This window comes from Bos taurus, chromosome X, assembly GCF_002263795.3.
Source record: "Bos taurus isolate L1 Dominette 01449 registration number 42190680 breed Hereford chromosome X, ARS-UCD2.0, whole genome shotgun sequence".
Taxonomy (NCBI): Eukaryota; Metazoa; Chordata; class Mammalia; order Artiodactyla; family Bovidae; genus Bos; species Bos taurus.
This window is the reverse complement of record NC_037357.1, coordinates 35,397,500-35,410,365: the sequence shown is the minus strand read 5'-3', so window position 1 is coordinate 35,410,365 and position 12,866 is coordinate 35,397,500.

Sequence of the window (12,866 nt, the reverse complement as noted above, 5' to 3'; positions counted from 1 at the left end):
AGCATCAGAGTCTTTTCAAGTGAGTAAGCTCTTCGCATCAGGTGGCCAAAGTATTGGAGTTTCAGCTTCAACATCAGTCCTTTCAATGAACACCCAGGACTGATCTCCTTTAAGATGGACTGTTTGGATCTCCTTGCAGTCCAAGGGACTCTCAAGAGTCTTCTCCAACACCACACTTCAAAAGCATCAATTCTTTGGCGCTCAGCTTTCTGTATAGTCCAACTCTCATGTCCATACATGACCACTGGAAAAACCATAGCCTTGACTAGATGGACCTTTGTTGACAAAGTAATGTCTCTGCTTTTTAATAGGCTGTCTAGGTTAGTCATAACTTTCCTTCCAAGGAGTCTTTTAATTTCATTGCTGCAATCACCATCTGCAGTGATTTTGGAGACCAGAAAAATAAAGTCTGGCACTGTTTCCACTGTTTCCCAATCTATTTGCCAAGAAGTGATGGGATCAGATGCCATGATCTTCGTTTCCTGAATGTTGCACTTTAAGCCAACTTTTTCACTCTCCTCTTTCACTTTCATCAAGTGGCTTTTTAGTTCTTCACTTTCTGTCATAAAAGTGGTGTCATCTGCATATCTGAGGTTATTGACATTTCTCCCAGCAATCTTGATTCCAGCTTGTGTTTCCTCCAGCCTAGCGTTTCTCATGATGTACTCTGCATGTAAGTTAAATAAGCAGGATGACAGTATACAGCCTTGTCATACACCTTTTCCTATTTGGTACCAGTCTGTTGTTTCATATCCAGTTGTAACTGTTGCTTCCTGACCTGCATATAGGTTTCTCAAGAGGCAGGTCAAGTGGTCTGGTATTCCCATCTCTTTCAGAATTTTCCACAGTTTATTGTGATCCACACAGTCAAAGGCTTTGGCATAGTCATTAAAGCAGAAATAGATGGTTTTTTTTTTTTTTCTGGAACTCTCTTACTTTTTCCATGATCCAGTGGATGTTGACAATTTGATCTCTGGTTCCTCTGCCTTTTCTAAAACCAGCTTGAACATTAGGAAGTTCACCATTCATGTATTGATGAAGCCCAGCTTGGAGAATCTTAAGCATTACTTTACTAGCATGTGAGATGAGTGCAATTGTGTGGTAGTTTGAGCATTCTTTGGCATTGCCTCTCTTTGGGATTGGAATGAAAACTGACCTTTTCCAGTCCCTGGCCACTGCTGAGTTTTCCAAATTTGCTGGCATATTGAGTGCAGCACTTTCACAGCATCATCTTTCAGGATTTGAAATAGCTCAACTGAAATTCCATCACCTCCACTAGCTTTGTTCGTAGTGATGCTCTCTAAGGCCCACTTGACTTCACATTTCAGGATGTCCGGCTCTAGGTCAGTGATCACATCATCGTGATTATCTGGGTCGTGAAGATCTTTTTTGTACAGTTCTTCTGTGTATTCTTGCCATCTCTTCTTAATATCTTCTGCTTCTGTTAGGTCCATACCATTTCTGTCCTTTATCGAGCCCATCTTTGGATGAAATGTTCCCTTGGTATCTCTAATTTTCTTGAAGAGATCTCTAGTCTTTTCCATTCTGTTGTTTTCATCTATTTCTTTGCACTGATCACTGAGGAAGGGCTTCTTATCTCTCCTTGCTATTCACATTTGCTGCTAAGTAGCTTCAGTCGTGTCCGACTCTGTGCGACCCCATAGGCGGCAGCCTATTAGGCTCCTCTGTCCCTCGGATTCTCCAGGTAAGAATACTGCAGTGGGTTGCCATTTCCTTCTCCAATGCATGAAAGTGAAAAGTGAAAGTGAAGTTGCTCAGTCGTGCCCGACTCTTAGCGACCCCATGGACTGCAGCCTACCAGGCTCCTCCGTCCATGGGATTTTCCAGGCAAGAGTACTGGAGTGAATAAGCTATTTACCCTTATAGGTACCATAAAGCCTGTAGAGTCCAGGACTGTGCTGCCTCAGGCCAAACAACTAACAGGGAGGGAGCACAGCCCCAACCATCAGAGAAAACTGAATTAAAGATTTACTGAGCCTATCCCTGCCCACCAGAGCAAGACCCAGATTTCTCCACAGCCAGCCCCTCCCATCAGGAATCTTGTACAAGCTTCTTATCCTCATCCATCAGAGGGCAGACAGGAGAAGCAAGAACTACATTCCCACAGCCTCCAGAACGAAAATCACAACCACAGAAGACTAACCTAAATGATCACGTGGATCACAGTCTTGTGTAACTCAATGAAGCGATGAGCCATGCCATGCAGGGCCACCCAAGACAGATGGGTCATGGTGGAGAGTTCTGACAAAATGTGGTCCACTGGAAAAGGCAATAGCAAACCACTTCAGTATTCTTTCCTTAAGAACCCCAGGAACGTTTCCATGTATTCAGTCAATTTTTGCATTCAAATGGGTATATCTTTCCTTTTCCCCTTTGCTTTTCGCTTCCCTTCTTTTCACAATATAACAGTACTTACTTCAAATGACTGTGTTAAAATAATACACGCAAGAGGCTTAAGAATTGCCTAGCACATAGTTTGTTGTTCAATCACTAAGTCATGCCTGACTCTTTGGACCCCATGAACTGTAATATGTCAGGCTTCCCTGTCCTTCACTATCTTCCAGAGTTTGCTCAAACTCATGTCCATTGAGTCAGTGACACCATCCAACTATCTTATCCTCTGTACATAGTAAAGTGAAAGTGAAAGTCACTTAGTCGTGTGTCCAACTCTTTGTTACCCCATGGATTTATAACAGGCCATGGAATTTTCCAGGCCAGAATGCTAGAGTGGGTAGCCATTCACTTCTCCAGGGGATCTTCCCAACCCAGGGATCAAATCCAGGTCTCCCAAATTGCAGGAGGATTCTTTATCAGTTGAGCCAACAAGGAGGTCCATAAATCTCAGGCACTTGTATTATTATTGTTTGCATTTCAATTAATAGGCTTTTGGTTGGGCATATTAAATGTTTCTGTCTGGATGTAATTCTTGTGAATAAGATGATGAAGTGTTGAATGTTATTGTTAGGATATTCATAGCAAATTTACTCGTTAAATATTTTGCAGAACTATTATGTGCAATTGTGTTCAAAGTGTTTTCATTCATACATTACTGTCTTCTTGAAAAGCCATAGTGTGGTACTCTTTAATGATTTTGTCAAAAACATGAGAAAGAAGAAAGGTAAATGAAAATCACATAAATCTTCAAAGGAATACCAATTCCACTGACAGCACACAGGGTTGAATCCAGTAAGATGAAAGTATTTTTTTTAAGTTTCTTTCATCCAACAGCCACTTAGTGCTATATTACTCTCACCAGTATCCCAAATAAGAATCATTCTATCACTTATTAAATGTTTATTTGAACAAAGGACTCATAATTATGTGACACAGACTGTTCAATTGTTGAGCAGCTAGAACTGTAGTTTATATTGACCTAAATCAGCAACTCTGAGACTTTAATAACTGGCTCCTTTCCTCACTTAGAGCTACACAAATCAATTTTGTTTCATCTTTTACATGGCAAGTTTTTGAATATTTGTAGACACTGATCCTGCCATCCTAGAATTATCTATTTTTCAAGCCAAAAATTCCTGCACTTATTTGACCTCCTATCACTCTCTTTATCCTCTGAACCAATTCCAGTTCAGTGATGCTCTACTTAAAGTGTAGGGCTTAGTATTTTTGTTGCTGGAAAAGTACATCTGCTATTGCAACTTTTTTGCACATATCAGAGACCTAATCTGGAGCAGTTGTTCTTCTAATGACCTCATGTACTTAACCCTTCTGGTATCTAATTAAAAATAAACATATATCAGGGTCCCTATGTTTCCCTGTGGAACTGCTCTAATTCATCTTTGTCCTCTGGCTACTACTTTACATAAGATAACCATGAGCAGTTAATTTTGGAAACACATATGATAGAAACTTTCGCGGATTCATTTTGATATTTGGCAAAACTAATACAATTATGTAAAGTTTAAAAATAAAATTAAAAAAAAAAAAGAAACTTTCAGTTCACTTTTTTCCCCTTAATGTACTTTCAATCATCGAAACTTCTGGCTATATTCAATGATAATTTTCTTACACCTATTTATTTTTCCATCCCCAACCCTATGTGAAGTGAGGTGTTAGTCACTCAGTTGTGTCCAACTCTGTGTGACCCTATGGACCGTAGCACACCAAGCTCCTCTGTCTGTAGAGTTTTCCAGACAAGAATACTGCAGTGAGTAGCCATTCTCTTCTCCAGGGGATCTTTCTGACCCAGGGATCAAACCCTGGTCTCCTGCATTTCAGGCAGATTCCTTACTATCTGAATCATTAGGGAAGCCCAATCCTATATCAGTTCAGTTCAGTTCAGTCGCTCAGTCATGTCCGACTCTTTGCGACCCCATGAATCGCAGCACGCCAGGCCTCCCTGTCCATCACCAACTCCTGGAGTTCAGTCAGACTCATCGAGTCAGTGATGCGATTCAGCCATCTCATCCTCTGTTGTCCCCTTCTCCTCCTGCCCCCAATCCCTCCCAGCATCAGTCTTTTCCAATGAGTCAACTCTTCGCATGAGGTGGCCAAAGTACAACCCTATATAGGTGATACTAAAAACTATATTACATGGCCTAGGTTAGCCTCATCAATTGGGAAAAATCTTGGCCTAGACTCTCTCAGAAATAGGAGAAACCCAAGGAAGGCCACACCAGCATAGCTGAGTCTGTTTCTTTATGCCTCTATAGATCCTTTGGTTTTCAAGTTATGACTCTTAGCTCAGTATTTGCTCTTAATTTAGAGTGTTTTGTTCCTCTGGCCCACTAAGATAAATCTCAGCTGGCTCCCATAAGACTTCCAAGCATTGGGGTTTCATCCTTAGATCTCTTCTCAATCTATATTTATTCCCTCCCTCAACCAATCTTGCAGCATTAAATACCATACATATGCTGAAAAAACAAAATGTATGTCTTCTATTCAAGTCCCTCCCTTAAATACTGCCATCCATAGTGTCAGATTCATCCCAAGACTGGCTCCCTTTAAAGTCATAGGATGGCTCCTGGCACACATCAGGACTACATTTGTCCTGAAAATGATTGCATTGCTTCCCACAGTCAAAATTTTACCAAAGGCTTTTCCTATTATAAATTTCTAGTATCATGTAGTTTTCTCTTTTAATCTGTTAATATAGTGAATTACTTTTATACATTTTTCTCAAATGTCACTTTTTATTCCAATATTTTTTTTTTGCCTATGCCACATAGCTTGCAGGATCTTGATTTCCCAACCAGCGATTGAAACTGGACCCTCAGCAGTGAAAGTGTGGAGTCCTAACCACTGATCTGACAGGGAATTCGCTGTATATTATTAAATATTAAACCTTGCATCTTTAATGTAAAACCAACAATTTGATTAAATTATTAATGTTTCATATAGGTTAACATGTATTTAAAAACCTCACCCATGCGTGCATGCACGCATGCTCAGTTGTGTCTGATTCTTTGCAATCCCATAGACCATAGCCTGACAGGCTCCTCTGTCCATGGAATTCTCTTCCCAACCCAGGGATCAAACCCACAACTCTTCTTCTAAATTGGCAGACAGATTCTTTACCTTTTGAGCAACCTGGGAAACTCCTTTCTTTTCAGTAATGAAATGGACATGTCACATAATGCTTTTACATTACATAAAATGACATTTACATAGTGTCTTTATCTGGTCTTAGTATCATGATTATGCTGTCTTCAAAAATAAGTTAAGAAGTAACCCTTTTTTATTGCTTAAGAAAGTTTGATTAAAATTACAACAATCTTCCTGAAATTTAATCAAATTTGTCTGTAAATCAATCTGGACCAGATGTTTTCTTTGGAGAAGTATTTTAAAATACTGCTTTAATTTATTTCATGATTCTAGGACTATTCAAAATTGTACATTTCCTTGGGTCACTATTGGTAAGTATAAGTCAAACTGCTTAATTACGAAGCTGATATCTTCTATATTCTTCTGAATATAGAAAGTGAAGAGGAACTAAAGAGCCTCTTGATGAGGGTGAAAGAGGAGAGTGAAAAACCTGGCTGAAAACTCAACATTCAAAAAATGAAAATCACGGCATCCAGTCCCATCACTTCATAGTAAATAGAAGGGGAAAAAGTGGAAACAGTGACAGACTTTATTTTTTTGGACTCTAGAATCACTGGGGATGGTGATTGTAGCCATGAAATTAAAAGATGCTTGCTCCTTGGAAGAGAAGATATGACCAACCTAGACAGCATATTAAAAAGCAGAGATATCACTTTGCCAACAAAGGTCCATATAGTCAAAACTATGGTTTTTCCAGTAGTCATGTGACAGTTAGACCATAAGGAAGGCTGAGCACCAAAGAACTGATGCTTTCAAATTGTGGCACTGGAGAAGACTCTTGAGAGTCCCTTGGACTAAAAGGAGATCGAACCAGTCCATCTTAAAGGAAATCAACCCTGAATATTCATTGGAAGCACTGATGCTGAAGCTGAAGCTCCAATACTGACTCATTGGGAAAGACCCTGATGCTGAGAAAGACTGAGGGCAGGAGGATAAGAGGGCAGCAGAGGATTAGATGGTTAGATAGCATCACTGACTCAATGGACATGAGTTTGAGCAAACTTGGGGAGATAGTGAAAGACAGGGAAGCCTGGCATGCTGCAGTCCATGGGGTTGCAGTCAGTCAGACACACAACTTAACAACTGAACAACAACAATATTCTTCTGAATTACTTTTGTCTCTTTGACCTAACACTATTTGAGAGAAAAGGGTTGAAATCTCCCTCTATGTGGTAGATTTGTAAACTCATATTCCCTTGCTTATTCACCTCAGCCCACCTTCCTTCTTTAGTCCATAAATACTCCAACCCCCTTACTTTCAAGAAGTCCTGTGACCAGGAATTAAATCCTGGCCTTGCAGTAAAAGCATCAAGTCCTAACCACTGGACCACCAGGGAATTCCCTTCAGTTGATCTTACTATATACAAATCTTATAAAGATGCCAGTGCTGGGCAAGAATCTTGATGAACACCTTGGCTGTGGGTCCAGCCTTCATTAACAAGCTGAAGGAAGGGGATGTGTGTTTGATCCCTGGTCCAGGAGCTAACAGCCATGGGCTGTGGGGCAACTAAGCCCACGCTACAAATACTGGATCCACACATTCTAGATGCCATGCATTTCAACTAAACATGTTCCATAGCATTCCCTACTCACTGGAACTAGAGAAGCCCCCATGAGCCACAACTAGAGAAAAGCCTGCATGCCCGACGAAGACCCAGGACAGCCAAAAAAAAAAAAAAAGATGTGTGCTACTGAAAAAGTGTGAGTGAGGAAGGACTGGAAAAGTAATTGGGAGCTGGCTTATGGGAGAGTAAATCAAAGACTCCATCAGGTATTGCTGAGCAGCTTTTTACAATTATAAGAAAGTAAAGTAAAGCAATGAGGCCCTATAGTGGATGCATTATGTGGAAAATGTGCAACAGTACATGGCCTATACCCCTTAGCTGTGTTGAGACCAGGCGGCTTGAGATATTGCTGTGAAGTATATCACAGAGATCTGCTGCATGCTCTAGAACACCAAAGAATTCTGTTACTTCATGTCCTGAATGGTGGGGAAGAAGGATGTGCGCCCAACTTCTCCTGAGACAACACCCAAATCACAACTAGGTGCTGAATGACCATCAACAGGAGGATGTTGGAACTCCTCAAAAAAAGGTACCCCACATCCAAGGACAAAGAAGACGCTGTCATGAGACAGCAGGAGGGGGCAAAATCACATTAAAATCAAACCCCATACCTGCCAGGTAGGTGGCCCACGAACTACAGAACAATAATACCAAAGAAGTTATCTCACTGTTGTGAGGTTCTAAGCCCCACAACAGACTTCCTAACATTTTGATATGGCCAAGGGACTGGGAATTCCCAGGGAGTCTGACTTTGAAGAACAGTGGGATTTGATTACAGAACATCCACAGGACTGGGGGAACAGACTCTTGGAGGGCACAATAAAAATCTTGTGCTCACCAAGACCCAGGAGAAAGGAGCAGTGTACCCAAAAGAGACTGAACCAAACCTGCTATGAGTGTTGGAGGGTCTCCTGTGAAGGCCTGGGTTGGCAGTGGCCTGCCTCAGGGACAGAGCCAGAGACACTGGTAGCAGCAGTCCTGGGAGGTGCACATTGGCATAAGTCCTCTCGGAGGTCACCCTTCAGTTCAGTTCAGTTCAGTCACTCAGTCGTGTCTGACTCTTTGCAACCTCATGGACTGCAGCACGTCAGGCCTCTCTGTCCATCACCAACTCCTGGAGTTTACTCAAACTCATCTCCATTGAGTCAGTGATGCCATCCAACCATCTCATCCTCTGTTGTCCCCTTCTCCTCCCGCCTTCAATCTTTGCTAGCATCAGGGTCTTTTCAAATGAGTCAGTTGTCCACATCGCATGGCCAAAGTATTGGAGTTTCAGCATCAACATCAGTCCTTCCAATGAATATTCAGGGCTGATCTCCTTTAGGATGGACTGGTTGGATCTCCTTGAAGACCAAGGGACTCTCAAGAGTCTTCTCCAACACCACACTTCAAAAGCATCAATTCTTCAGCGCTCAGCTTTCTTTATAGTCCAATTCTCACATCCATACATGACTACTGGGAAAATCATAGCCTTAACTAGACGGACCTTTGTTGGCAAAGTAATGTCTCTGGTTTTTTAATATGCTGTCTAGGTTGGTCATAACTTTTCTTCCAAGGATTAAGTGCCTTTTAATTTCATGGCTGCAATCACCATCTGCAGTGATTTTGGAGCTACCCAAAATAAAGTCTGCCACTGGTTTCATTGTTTCTCCATCTATTTGCCATTAAGTGATAGGACCAGATGCCATATCTTCATATTTTTAATGTTGAGTTTTAAGCCAAATTTTTCACTCTCCCATTGCACTTTCATCAAGAGGCTCTTCAGTTCTTCTTCACTTTCTGCCATAAGGGCGGTGTCATCTGCTTATCTGAGGTGATTGACATTTCTCCCAGGAATCTTGATTCCAGCTTGTGCTTCCTCCAGCCCAGCGTTTCTCATGATGTAGCAGAGTGACAATATACAGCCTTGCTGTACTCCTTTTCCTATTTGGAACCAGTCTGTTGTTCCATGTCCAGTTCTAACTGTTGCTTCCTGACCTGCATACAGGTTTCTCAAGAGGCAGGTCAGGTGGTCTGGTATTCCCATCTCTCAGAATTTTCCACGGTTTATTGTGACCCACACAGTCAAAGGCTTTGGCATAGTCAATAAAGCAGAAATAGATGTTTTCTGGAACTCTCTTGCTTTTTCGATGATCCAGCGGATGTTGGCAATTTGATCTCTGGTTCTTCTGCCTTTTCTAAAACCAGCTTGAACATCTGGAATTTCATAGTTCACATATTGCTGAAGCCTGGCTTGGAGAATTTTGAGCATTACTTTACTAGTGTGTGAGATGACTGCAATTATGTGGTAGTCTGAGCATTCTTTGGCATTGACTTTCTTTGGGATTGGAATGAAAACTGAGCTTTTCCAGTGCTGTGGCCACTGCTGTGTTTTCGAAATTTGCTGGCATATTGAGTGCAGCACTTTCACGGCATCATCTTTTAGGATTTGGAATAGCTCAACTGGAATTCCATCACCTCCACTAGCTTTGTTTGTAGTGATGCTTCCTAAGGCCCACTTGACTTCACATTCCAGGATGTCTGGCTCTAGGTCAGTGATCACACCATCATGATTATCTGGGTCGCGAAGATCTTTTTTGTACAGGTCTGTTTATTCTTGCCACCTGTTCTTAATATCTTCTGTTTCTGTTAAGTCCCTACCATTTCTGTCCTTTATCGAGCCCATCTCTGCATGAAATGTTCCCTTGATATCTCTAATTTTCTTCAAGAGATCTCTAGTCTTTTCCATTCTGTTGTTTTCATCTATTTTTTTTGCACTGATCACTGAGGAAGGCTTTCTTATCTCTCCTTGCTATTCACCCTTATATGTACCATAAAGCCTGTAGAGTCCAGGACTGTGCTGCCTCAGGCCAAACAACTAACAGGGAGGGAGCACAGCCCCAACCATCAGAGAAAACTGAATTAAAGATTTACTGAGCCTATCCCTGCCCACCAGAGCAAGACCCAGATTTCTCCACAGCCAGCCCCTCCCATCAGGAATCTTGTACAAGCTTCTTATCCTCATCCATCAGAGGGCAGACAGGAGAAGCAAGAACTACATTCCCACAGCCTCCAGAACGAAAATCACAACCACAGAAGACTAACCTAAATGATCACGTGGATCACAGTCTTGTGTAACTCAATGAAGCGATGAGCCATGCCATGCAGGGCCACCCAAGACAGATGGGTCATGGTGGAGAGTTCTGACAAAATGTGGTCCACTGGAAAAGGCAATAGCAAACCACTTCAGTATTCTTTCCTTAAGAACCCCAGGAACGTTTCCCTGTATTCAGTCAATTTTTGCTTTGAAGTTTTGAGGTTATAAATATATTTAAAATGTAAATTAAACACTTAGCATTCAGTGTTGATTCTTTCTATAATTAATATCTTTGTGTAAAAGTCTATTTTACCCAATATTAATGTAGGCACATCATTTTCCTTTTCTTAATATTTGCCTGCTATTTTTCCCATGCTTTTACTGATAAAAAATCTTTTATTGGGCTAAATTCTAAACTTTTGATGCTATTACTGTAAGAACTACTTTTAACAATTTATATGTAACCTTCAAATTAGCAACTTTGGATCACTTACCCTTTAATTATAAATGGAAGTTAATTCAGAGAAATCCCAATTATGCAGTTGACCCATGACACATACAAAGTCAACTACACACATTCATTTGGGCAGTTAGTCCATAATGATTTCTAATTGTTCAAGCTTGCTGCAGGTATAGTTCATGTCAATAACCTCTCTGCTACTACATATTCCTGTATTTAAATACTGGACTTGAAATAATCATAGTGGTTGTAAAGATTAAGAAAATAGAACCTTGAGTTACTTTTTTTCTATCATTTTGCTTGAACATGGATTTTTTCAAAACAAACAGTGTGAGCTGTGAGATAGAACATTGGATTGATATGCTTACAATTGAAATTAAAAAAAAACCTTTTTATTTTATTTTGGAGTATAGCCAATTAACAATGTTGTGATAGTTTCAGGTGAAGAGTCAAGGGACTCATCCATACATACACACGTATTCAATACAACTGAAATTTAGCATTTTAAAATTAATTGTCATTTTGAAACTAAAGAAAAACTGAAAAGAGAGTGATTTTTGCATATTGTTGCATGATATTAAAAATACTTTTTTCATATGAAGGATGAGAACACTAAAAAAATGATCTACTCCTGGTGATAAATACACTATGTATGCCATTGCTGGGCAATTGGCTCATTCTCTTTATAAGCTCTTAGAATTTTCTCCTCAAGACATTCTGAAATTCCACTATCACTAGGTGTGGGTTTTTTCTTATTTTCCTTAAGGGCACTGCTAATAAGTTGTTTAATCTCTAATTCTGGAAAATTTATCTACATTATTTTTTAAAAAACTTACCTCTTCTGTATTTTAATTTTTTCTCCTTTTCTGAGACTCTTATTACCTACATATTAGCACCTCTACTTCTATTACACATACATATCCCCAAGGTTTTCTTTTATATTTTCCTTTCCTATAGTGCTGCTATAAACATTGAGGTGTAGGTATCTTTTTGAATTACGGTTTTCTCCAAATATATGCCCAAGAGTGGGATTGCTGGATCATACTGTAGTTCTGTAAGGAACAGCAAGGAACCTCCATACTGTTCTCTATAGTGGCTGTACCAATTTACATTTCTACCAACAGTTTAGAGGTTTTCCTTTTGTTCACATCCTCTCCTGCATTTATTTCTAGACTTTTTGATGATGGCCATTATGACCAATGTGTAGTGACACCTCATTGTAGTTTTGATTTGCATTTCTCTAATAATTAGCAATGTTGAACATCTTTTCATGTGTTTTTTTGCCATCTGTATGTCTTCTTTGGAGAAGTGCCTATTTAGATATTCTGCCCATTTTTGATTGGGTTGTTTTGTTTCGTTTGTTTTTTCGATACTGAGCTGCATTTACTGCTTGTATATTTTGGAGATCAGTCCCTTGTTTGTCACTTCATTGGCAAATATTTTTTCCCATTCTATAGATTGTTTTTTCATTTTGTTTATGGTTTCCTTTGTTGTACAAAAACTTTTAAGTTCAATTATTGTTTATGGTTTCTTTTGCTGTACAAAAGCTTTTAAGTTTAACTGGGTCCCATTTGTTTATTCTTATTTTTATTTTCATTATTCTAGGAGGTGGATCCAAAATGATATTGCTGTGCTTTATGTCAAAAAGTGTTCTGCCTATGTTTTCCTCTAGAAGTTTTATAGTATGCAGTCTTACATTTAGGTCTTTAATCCATTTTGAGTTTATTTTTGAGTATGGTGTTACAGAATATTCTGATTTCATTCTGTTACATGTAACTGTCCTGTTTTCCCAGCCCCACTTATTGAAGAGACTGTCTTTTCTTCATTGTGTATTCTTGCCTCCTTTGTTATAGATCAATTGACCATAGTTGAGTGGGTTTATTTCTGGGCTTTCTATCCTGTTCCACTGATCTATATTTCTGTTTGGGGGCCAATACCAAATACCAATATTTTGATGATTGTAGCTTTGTAGTATAGTCTGAAGCCAGGGAGCCTGATTCTTTTAGTTCTGTTCCCCCACCTCAGGATTGCTTTGGCTATTCAGGGTCTCTTGTGTTTCAATACAAATAATTTTTTTTTCTAGTTCTGTGAAAAATGCCATTGGTTATTTGATAAGGATTGCACTGAATCTGTAGATTCCCTTAGGTAGTACAGACATTTTCACAATATTATTCTTGCAACCCCC